The 11,024-nt window shown below is 33.8% G+C and overlaps 1 non-coding gene across 1 annotated transcript; it reads right to left on the bottom strand.

The window, feature by feature from the left end:
• Positions 1-10,676: 10,676 nt before the first annotated feature.
• On the bottom strand, positions 10,677-10,783 carry LOC131179825 (small nucleolar RNA R71). Its single transcript, XR_009148711.1, has one exon. It is a non-coding gene; the product is annotated as a small nucleolar RNA R71 (small nucleolar RNA).
• Positions 10,784-11,024: the final 241 nt, after the last annotated feature.

Here is an 11,024-nt window from a genome sequence, read left to right as displayed (position 1 = left end):
AATAATTCAGTCTCTAGGGTTCAACCTGAATTTACCACTTACTACAGAAAATATTTCATAATTGTTGATTTCAGTTAATTTAATTTCTAGTGGATTCGGCATCTATCAAGAATTTTGGCGCCGTTGCTGAGGACGGAAGTTTATTGTGTTAGTAGTATGCCCTAGAGCATATCATTTAGTATGTATCTTGTACATAATTTTATTAATAAAAGGCATTTCCACTTTTCCGTTTACATAATATATTTATGTGTAATAGAAAAGGTCCATTGATATTTTGTTAGAAATATTATTCTTAAGTTGTTAAGAATATGAGTGACAATATTTCTAGCACATAGTATCATAAATAGGTTCACAATCGAAGATACTTCATAATAAAGACATGACTTATCCAGAAAGATTGTATTCATGTTTGTTCCCAAGTTATTTATATGAGATATAAATAAGATGGAATGGTGAGTCTCATGCCATATGACAAACATGATAGGCACTTATAAATGATAAGTAGGCCGAACCGGTGACACTTATGACAAGCACAAGGAGTTTACTCTTGTCAATGTTTTGTCATAAATCATATCAGTGCATATAATCTTTAGACCTGAGATAGCACAGTTATCTTGTATATAGGTAGTTTGAGTTTGATACTGCTTTCATACTTGTACTATGTATGGGTATATGGGCATGTGTTGGCTCCTACTAGTTATATATGGAGATAGGTGTTGATCAAGATGGAATCTGTTCCTCTAAGTAAATAGAGATAAAATCTTATGTTCATTTAATTGTTCTTGATGTTTCAAGTTCCTGGCCAGGATAGATAGATTTATTCAGAAAAGAGTTTCTGATGAGAAAAATCTTATTAATCAAGAACTGGAATTAAAAAGAGAACATAATATTCATAGCAAATGGAGTTTGACATAAACCATGACTCCAGCTTGAGTTGGGATTTTGTAACAGAGAGATTCTAGTACATGATGACATATGATTATAGGTTCATTTAAGGTAAACCTTATTACTATTTGGGTGGCCATGGTATGCTATGCTAGGTATTAACCATGGTCTATGAGGTTCATAAAATGATTTAGAGAAATCATTTATGGTAAGAAAGAGTTCTGATGATATTAAGAGTTGATATCATGTCTCATTGCCAATTAGTGATGAGCCTAGTAAGTCACATACATACACAAGTTATCACCTAATTAAATATGATTTAATTAATTAATTAAAGAGTTTAATTGATTAATTAAATAGGTTTGGTTTGCAATTAGATTGCAAAGTCCCTAGCATGACTTGAAACCAAATCTAGATTATTGGATGTATAATATAAGTTAAATTTATATTTAAAGTGTTTAAATATGAATTTAATTAATGAGAAATTAATTAATAGAGATTAATTAATTAATTTATATTTGATATAAATTAATTAGAAGAAGAAAAATAATTATTTTGGGTTGAGAACTCAAAATTAAGACACAGGGGCATTTTGGTCATTTTGCAGTGTGACACGTGGCACCATGAGATGGTGACACATGGCATAACACATAAGCTTGCCAAATGTTTTTTAATCATGTAAGATGATTAAAATCAAGATTAAATATAGGTTTGACACTTGGCACAATGTGATTGGGTCACTTAAACCTAGAGCTAATCAAAAGGTGACATGTGGCTAGGGTTTAATGTGTTAACCTAGCTATTTAAGTGTGGTTATGAAAAGAAAAATAACCAGCAGCCTCTCCTCTCATTTTTCACGCCACTTTGAGCCTCTCCAGCTATTTCTCTTCATCTCTCATCAATTCAAAGAGATTAGCCATCAATCTCTTGAATTAAGAACATTAGAAATTGTTTCTAGTGTTCTGTTTACATCTCTAATCTCTTAAAAGGCAAAACTTAAATTTCTAATTAATAGAAAAAGCTTTAGAAGCTGTTCAAGGGCTGCCATAGGTGTTCTTGGTGTGGACAAGCTAGAGGGACAACATTTGGTGTCCTGAAAATGAATCTCAAAGGCGCAGACACGCTGCAGTGCATCAAGAGGTTAGTGTAATCGTTCTTGATTTAATCTAGGGTTCTAAAATTAATCTGATTAATTTTAAAATCTTAAAAGGCAAATACAGATCCAAAAACATATTAAAAGAGTTTTAATATGTTGTTTATCATTGAAATCAAATAGATAAAAATAAATCTTGCATGGTGCATGTGACCCTAGGCGAAATTTTTTTGAATTCAATGGTATAATCTTGTGTTTTTCTCGCTTCCGTTCCTTCAATTGGTATCAGAGCCACTATATTTGCCATTTAGATTGTTGATTATATGATTTAATTGTGTGATTTGATCATGAGATGATTGATTCATTGCTGGTTGGATCAAGAGGTGTGGCGGCACACATGGTGAAGCCACCATTGGTGGCGGCAACAATGGTTCCATGGGTGGTTCAAGGTTTGGCTTTTAATTCTGCAATTGTTGTATAATCTAAGGCCTATTCTTTGACTAATTAAAGTGTTTAATTAGTAGTTTTAATCACACAATTAAATTATGATTCAAATCAGAATTTTAAAAATTGTTTGAATGTGATTCAAATCTGAATTTTAAAAGTTGTTTGAATGTGATTCAAATCTGAATTTTAAAAGTTGTTTGAATCGTATTTAAATCTGATTTTTTTAAAATTGATTCAATAAAATTCAGATCTGATTTTTAAAAAAATATTTGAATGTGATTCAAATCTGATTTTTTAAAAAATGTTTGAATGTGATTCAAATCTGAATTTTAAAAGTTGTTTGAATCGTATTTAAATCTGATTTTTTTAAAATTGATTCAATAAAATTCAGATCTGATTTTTAAAAAAATATTTGAATGTGATTCAAATCTGATTTTTTAAAAAATGTTTGAATGTGATTCAAATCTGAATTTTTGAAGTTGTTTGAATGTGATTCAAATCTGAATTTTTAAATTTGTTTGAATGAGATTCAAATCTGAATTTTTAAATTTATTTGAATCATATTCAAATCTGGATTTTTAAGTTGAATATGAGATATTCAATTTAATTTAAGTATGTATGTTTTATTTAATTGTTAAATAGTGATATGCATGATGGATGATCATGGACTATAAAAGACCAATGTGATTGGATTTATTTCTTTTATGTTTTCTTTGGGATTGTAAATTAATTAATTTATTTTAATTTATTTTGGGCATGTATTATTAAGTTTGTAATATTTTTGGGTTGTAATTTCATTTATTTAAGTTCTTGTAAATTCGCCTTGGTATGCCAAGGATTACTATGTAATATTGGATTGCAAGAAGTTCAAGGAGGTCAAGAACATTGGTGGGACCAGTGGGAGGAATTCAAGATCAAGTGTTGATTATGTACTCCTTCAGCAACTCTTGTAAAATGAATGAATGAAATGCACTTAGGAATGCCCTGATTCAATTCTTGGTGGCTCAGAATTGAATCCCTTAGAAAGTCCATGATCATACCATATTTACTGCTTATCCATGAATGCATGAGATGTATGGGAATGTATGCAATTATATGATATATGCATGCTAAATGGATAATGTGCAAAGTGAGACCTTAATAGTAAATAGAATGACCATAAAATCTTCCAAACAAATGATTAAGTTGGAAATGCTATAATTAAAGTAATTATAACATAGGCCCTCCATTGGGGCAATTATTTTAAGAAATTTTAAATAGTTGCATAAGATGCAATTAATTTAAGAGATTTTCTTAAGAATAATTGTTAAGCATGAGTTGTTGTAAATATGTAAATGGTTTGGTGGCCAATATTGGATGTACCTGAGGACATTAAAATTATTTGCATAATTACTGACTCAATGGGATCAACTTAACTAATGCAAGATAAGTCAATAATGGATGTACCTGAGATTTTGAGCATTAGGGGCTAGGTAAAGGATTGAACCTCACATGAGATGTGATGGGCAAGGAGTTGCTCACTTATAGTTTATTGTAATTCCAATAATGGATGTACCTGAGGATGATCAATAGAATTATAAGAATTCAATCACCCACTAGAAATCCATCCAACTAGGATTTCCATTTTCTACTCTGGAAGTGTAGGATTCGCTAAGTTAGTGGGAGGACCAATTTGATTAAAAGACCATAATCATTTTGGTTAATTACATGATACATTTACTAATTAATCTGGTTATTTTCTGCAGTTAATTTTACGATAAAAATGAGCACAAAACAACCACCACCATCCAATATCCTTGCAAGCATACTTGATCACAACAGTTGACAGGACCTAATCATGTCGATTGGCTAAGAAATTTGAAACTTGTCCTGAACCTTGAACATATAGGATATGTTCTAGATTCAAATGTTCCTGGTCCCTTACCTCCAGAGGCCACACAAGAGGAACATGAAACTTTGGATAAAGTGGAAGGAGCATGATATGAGAGCTAAGTGTTACATGCTTGCTTCCATGAGTAATGAGTTACAGAAGCAACATGAGAACATGCAGAGTGCGAGTGAGATCCTCCTTCACCTACAAGAGTTGTATGGTGAGCACAAAGAGAATGCTAGGTATAAGATATCTAGGCAAATTGTTCGCATGAGGATGTCCGAGGGATGAATGTCTGGGATCATGTCCACAAGATGATTCGGTGATTGAGCAGCTTGGAATATCTTGACTTCAACATGGATTTCCAACTACAAACGGATTTGATCCTTGATCCCTTCCCGAGTCTTTTGGGAATTTTGTGACAAATTTCCATATGACTAAACAGAATGCACCTTAGCCGGTTTACTCAACATGCTGGTTATTGCCCAAAAGAATATGCCAGCAATAAAGGAAAAGAGGTAGCTTTGTTGCATCTTCTTCTCACTGGAAAGTCCAACAAGAAGAAGGGCAATAAGAAAAAGAAACTTCAGATTCTTGGTCCTTCCAAGAAAATAGCTAAACAGAAAGGGAAGACCAAAGCTGACAAAGGCAAAGGAAAGTGTTTCCACTGCCAATAGGAAAGTGTTTCCATTGCCAGTAAGAAAGTGTTTCCACTGGCTAGAGTTTAGCAATCTAAAAGAATGCAATGCCATGGTGAAAACCAACTCAAGTTCAAAATATATTTGGCACTTAAGGTTATGTCATGTTGCAGAAGATAGGATTGCAAAATTGGAGAAAATGGGGATTCTATCCTCATTGGGCTCTGAGCCTACTCCAACTTGTGAATCTTGCCTTCAAGGCAAAATGACTAGATCACCCTTTGTTGGACAAGGGCTAAGAGCTGAAAATATTTTGGAATTAATACATAGTGATGTATGTGGTCCGTTTAAAGAAATGGCTAGAGGGGGTTTTCATTATTTTATTACCTTTACTGATGATAAATCAAGGTTTGGGTATTTATATTTGATGAAATACAAACATGAATCCTTTGAAAAGTTTAAGGAATTTAAATCTGAAGTAGAAAATCAAACAGGAAAAAGTATTAAAGCTCTTCGATCAGATCGTGGAGGTGAATATTTGAGTACTGAATTTGATGAATACTTGAGAGAGCATGGCATTGTTTCTCAGCTGACTCCTCCAGGAACGCCACAACTGAATGGTGTATCTGAAAGGAGAAATCGTAACCTATTGGATATGGTACGTAGTATGATGAGCTATACTGATATGCCAATCTTCTTTTGGGGATTTGCATTAGAATCAGCTTTGTATATTCTGAATAGGATTCTATCAAAATCAGTTTCTTCCACACCTTATGAGATATGGCATGGAAGAAAACCAAGTCTAAAGCATGTTAAGATTTGGGGTTGTCCAAATTATATCAAAAGTCAACACGATAAATTGGAGACCAGATCAGAAAAAGGTCGATTTGTTGGATATCCAAAAGATAGTTTTGGATATTATTTTTATTTGCCTACTTCACAAAAGGTTGTGACAAGTAGAGATGCCACATTTCTTGAACAACAGTTTGTTCAAGAAGGAGGCAAAGGAAGGCAAATAGAGTTAGAATTGGAGAATTCTGACCAACCAACAGATCAGATGGATATAAATCCATCTAATCAACTATACCCATTAATGAAACATCTACAGCTGTTCCTCGTAGAACAACCAGGGTATCTCACCCACCAGTGAGATATGGTTTTCTTCATGAAGAAGAACAAGAGTTGTCTACTCATGAAGAAGTAGATCATGGAGATGATCCACTTACCTATGAAGAAGCTATATCAGATATAGACTCTTCAAAATGGATTGATGCTATGAAATCCGAGATTGATTCCATGTATAAGAATCAAGTTTGGGATCTTGTTGACCCACCTGAAGGTATTGTACCTATAGGGAACAAATGGGTTTTCAAGAAGAAAATTGGTTCTGATGGAAAGGTAGAGACCTATAAGACAAGGCTAGTAGCGAAAGGGTTTCGCCAAAGGCAAGGAATAGACTATGAGGAGACTTTCTACTTTGTTGCCATGCTTAAATCAATTAGGATTTTATTAGCAATAGCTGCATACTATGATTATGAGATTTGGCAGATGGATGTCAAAACAGCTTTTCTCAATGGATACATTGAAGAAAACATTTTCATGGAACAACCTAGGGGATTTGAATCCCAATATGGTTCCAAGTTATGCAAGCTAAAGCGATCCATTTATGGGTTGAAACAAGCTTCGAGGAGTTGGAACATCCGTTTTGATGAAGCCATTAAATCCTTTGGTTTTATCAAAAATGAGGATGAGCCATGTGTATATAAGAAGGTTAGTGACAGAGCTATCACTTTCCTTGTCTTATATGTGGATGACATACTGTTGATAGGTAATGACACAGGTATGTTGACAACTATAAAGGTATGGTTGTCAAATACATTCTCCATGAAAGACTTAGGGGAGGCAACCTATATTATTGGGATTCACATCTATAGAGATAGAGTGAAAAGAATAATAGGTTTATCCCAAAGTCTATACTTGGAAAAGGTGTTAAAGAGATTTAACATGCTTGATTCCAAGAGAGGATTGTTACCAGTGAGACATGGTATCCATCTTTCTAAAGAGATGTCTCCAAAGACACCCGAAGAAAGAGATAAGATGGCCAGGATTCCATATGCTTCGGCTATTGGAAGTTTAATGTATGCAATGTTGTGTACTAGGCCAGATATCGCATATGCTGTTAGTTTGACTAGCAGGTATCAATCCAATCCAGGTTTAGAACACTGGATAGCAGTCAAGAATATCCTTAAGTACTTGAGAAGAACTAAGGATTTATTCTTGATTTATGGAGGTGGAGACTTGCAATTAGATGGTTATACTGATTCTGACTTCCAATCAGATATCGATGATAGAAAGTCTACCTCTGGATATGTGTTCATTTGTAATGGAGGTGCAGTCAATTGGAAGAGTTCCAAACAGAGCACGCATCAGAGATTCCACTCATCGAGGTCGAGTATATTCTCGCATCGAGATCTCGCAAAAGAAGCTGTTTGGATAAAGAAATTCGTGTCAGAACTTACAGTAGTTCCTTCCATTGAGTCAGCAGTTCCACTACACTGTGACAATAATGGAGCAATCATACAGGCTAAGGAACCAAGGTCTCACCAGAAATCCAAACACATAGAAAGGCGCTACTACATTATCAGAGAAATAGTTGGGCGAGGTGATGTAGCCATGCAGAAAATAGCATCAGCTGAAAATCCAGCTGATCCATTCACTAAGCCTATGTCACAGACTCAGTTAGACCGACATCTTGAGAAGATAGGTCTAAGATATTGTAATGAATGGCTCTAGTGCTAGTGGGAGATTGTTAGTAGTATGCCCTAAAGTATATCATTTAGTATGTATCTTGTACATAATTTTATTAATAAAAGGCATTTCCACTTTTCCGTTTACATAATATATTTATTTGTAATAGAAAAGGTCCATTGATATTTTGTTAGAAATATTATTCTTAAGTTGTTAAGAATATGAGTGACAATATTTCTAGCACAAAGTATCATAAATAGGTTCACAATCGAGGATACTTCATAATAAGGACATGACTTATCCAGAAAGATTGTATTCATGTTTGTTCCCAAGTTATTTATATGAGATATAAATAAGATGGAATGGTGAGTCTCATGCCATATGACAAACATGATAGGCACTTATAAATGATAAGTAGGCCGAACCAGTGACACTTATGACAAGCACATGGAGTTTACTCTTGTCAATGTTTTGTCATAAATCATATATTTGAATATAATCTTTAGACATGAGATAGCAGTTTATCTTGTATATAGGTAGTTTGAGTTTGATCTGCTTTCATACTTGTACTATGTATGGGTATATGGGCATGTGTTGGCTCTACTAGTTATATATGGAGATAGGTGTTGATCAAGATGGAATCTTCCTCTAAGTAAATAGAGATAAAATCCTATGTTCATTTAATTGTTCTTGATGTTTCAAGTTCTGGCCAGACAGATAGATTTATTCGTAAAAGAGTTTCGATGAGAAAATCTTTTAATCAAGAACTGGAATTAAAAGAGAACATAATATTCATAGCAAATGGAGTTTGACATAAACCATGACTCCAGCTTGAGTTGGGATTTTGTAACAGAGAGATTCTAGTGCATGATGACATATGATTATAGGTTCATTTAAGGTAAACCTTATTACTAATTGGGTGGCCATGGTATGCTATGCTAGGTGTTAACCATGGTCTATGAGGTTCATAAAATGATTTAGAGAAATCATTTACGGTAAGAAAGAGTTCTGATGATATTAAGAGTTGATATCATGTCTCATTGCCAATTAGTGATGAGCCTAGTAAGTCACATACATACACAAGTTATCACCTAATTAAATATGATTTAATTAATTAATTAATTAAAGAGTTTAATTGATTAATTAAATAGGTTTGGTTTGCAATTAGATTGCAAAGTCCCTAGCATGACTTGAAACCAAATCTAGATTATTGGATGTATAATATAAGTTAAATTTATATTTAAAGTGTTTAAATATGAATTTAATTAATGAGAAATTAATTAATAGAGATTAATTAATTAATTTATATTTGATATAAATTAATTAGAAGAAGAAAAATAATTATTTTGTGTTGAGAACTCAAAATTAAGACACAGGGGCATTTTGGTCATTTTGCAGTGTGACACGTGGCACCATGAGATGGTGACACATGGCATAACACATAAGCTTGCCAAATGTTTTTTAATCATGTAAGATGATTAAAATCAAGATTAAATATAGGTTTGACACTTGGCACAATGTGATTGGGTCACTTAAACCTAGAGCTAATCAAAAGGTGACATGTGGCTAGGGTTTAATGTGTTAACCTAGCTATTTAAGTGTGGTTATGAAAAGAAAAAATAACCAGCAGCCTCTCCTCTCATTTGTCACGCCACTTTGAGCCTCTCCAGCTATTTCTCTTCATCTCTCATCAATTCAAAGAGATTAGCCATCAATCTCTTGAATTAAGAACATTAGAAATTGTTTCTAGTGTCCTGTTTACATCTCTAATCTCTTAAAAGGCAGAACTTGAATTTCTAATTAATAGAAAAAGCTTTAGAAGCTGTTCAAGGGCTGCCATAGGTGTTCTTGGTGTGGACAAGCTAGAGGGACAACATTTGGTGTCCTGAAAACGAATCTCAAAGGCGCAGACACGCTGCAGTGCATCAAGAGGTTAGTGTAATCGTTCTTGATTTAATCTAGGGTACTAAAATTAATCTGATTAATTTTAAAATCTTAAATGGCAAATACAGATCCAAAAACATATTAAAAGAGTTTTAATATGTTGTTTATCATTGAAATCAAATAGATAAAAATAAATCTTGCATGGTGCATGTGACCCTAGGCGAAATTTTTTTGAATTCAATGGTATAATCTTGTGTTTTTCTCGCTTCCGTTCCTTCATATTGGAATTCGTATTTTTAGTGTTAGGGTATTTTGTTATTAACTTTGTTTTGTGGAGTGTTGCTGTTTTCAGGTTTTCGAAAAAAAAAAAAATTTACGGTGTTACTGTTCATTAAGAATTTTGGTTGAATTTGGAGGGCAGCCCATACCTATTTTGAAGGAAATAACGCTCTGTTCAAGACCAATCAATCCATAGGATTCCTTGGTACCACCCTCTTGAGGCTAAATTAGATTGTTTTCTAGGGTTTTGAGGCATTTTTCTGTTTTTACTTTGATTTTTTTTTGTTTATGACAAGAATTTCTCAATCTGGCGAGTTGATCTTTGATCTAGAAGTAGAAAAAATAACTAAATGGTTGAGAAAATTGGCTAAGCAAGCTAGGCAGATTTTGAGTACATCTGAAGGATTCTAATCTCTAAAGGAGTTAAGTTCGGTTTTAAAGTCAGAGTCAAATTTCGAAAATGAAACCATGGCTGCTAGAACCTTGAAAGAGTTGGTTGCTCCTGATCTAAACCAACAGCCTTTGTGTATCCAATACCCTACTTTAAATGTTGCTTTTGAGTTGAAATCTGGACTAATCCATTTGTTGCCTAAGTTTCATGGTCTTGTAGGAGAGGATCTACATAAGCAACTAAAAGAATTTCATGCTGTGTATTCCAGCATGAAACCTCAAGGAGTTTCAGAGGATCAAATCAAGCTTTGAGCTTTCCCTTTTCTCACTGGAGGGCACAGCTAAGGATTGGTTGTATTATCTTTCTTCTGGATTTGTCAACTCATGGAATGGAATGAAGCAGATATTTTTAGAGAAGTATTTTCCTACTTCTCGTGCTGCCAATATAAGAAAAGAAATTTGTGGCATCTAGCAGTACAATGGAGAGAGTTTGTATGAGTATTGGGAGAGATTTAAGAAGATGTGTGCAAGCTGTCCCCATCATTAAATAAGTGAGCAGCTTTTGATTCAGTATTTCTATGAGGGACTTATACCAATGGACCGCAGTATAATAAATGCTGCTAGTGGAGGAGCTTTGGTTGACAAGAAACCAGAAGAGGCAAGGAGGCTGATTGCTAACATGGCAGTAAATTCTCAGCAGTTTGGAATGAGAATGGATCACACACCTATGAAGGTAAATGAGGTAAGTACATCTAACCTTGAGAAACAAATTTCTGATTTAACTTCTTTG

Source organism: Hevea brasiliensis, chromosome 4 (assembly GCF_030052815.1).
Source record: "Hevea brasiliensis isolate MT/VB/25A 57/8 chromosome 4, ASM3005281v1, whole genome shotgun sequence".
In the NCBI taxonomy this organism is placed as follows: Eukaryota; Viridiplantae; Streptophyta; class Magnoliopsida; order Malpighiales; family Euphorbiaceae; genus Hevea; species Hevea brasiliensis.
This window is presented reverse-complemented; position numbering and strand designations above follow the sequence as displayed.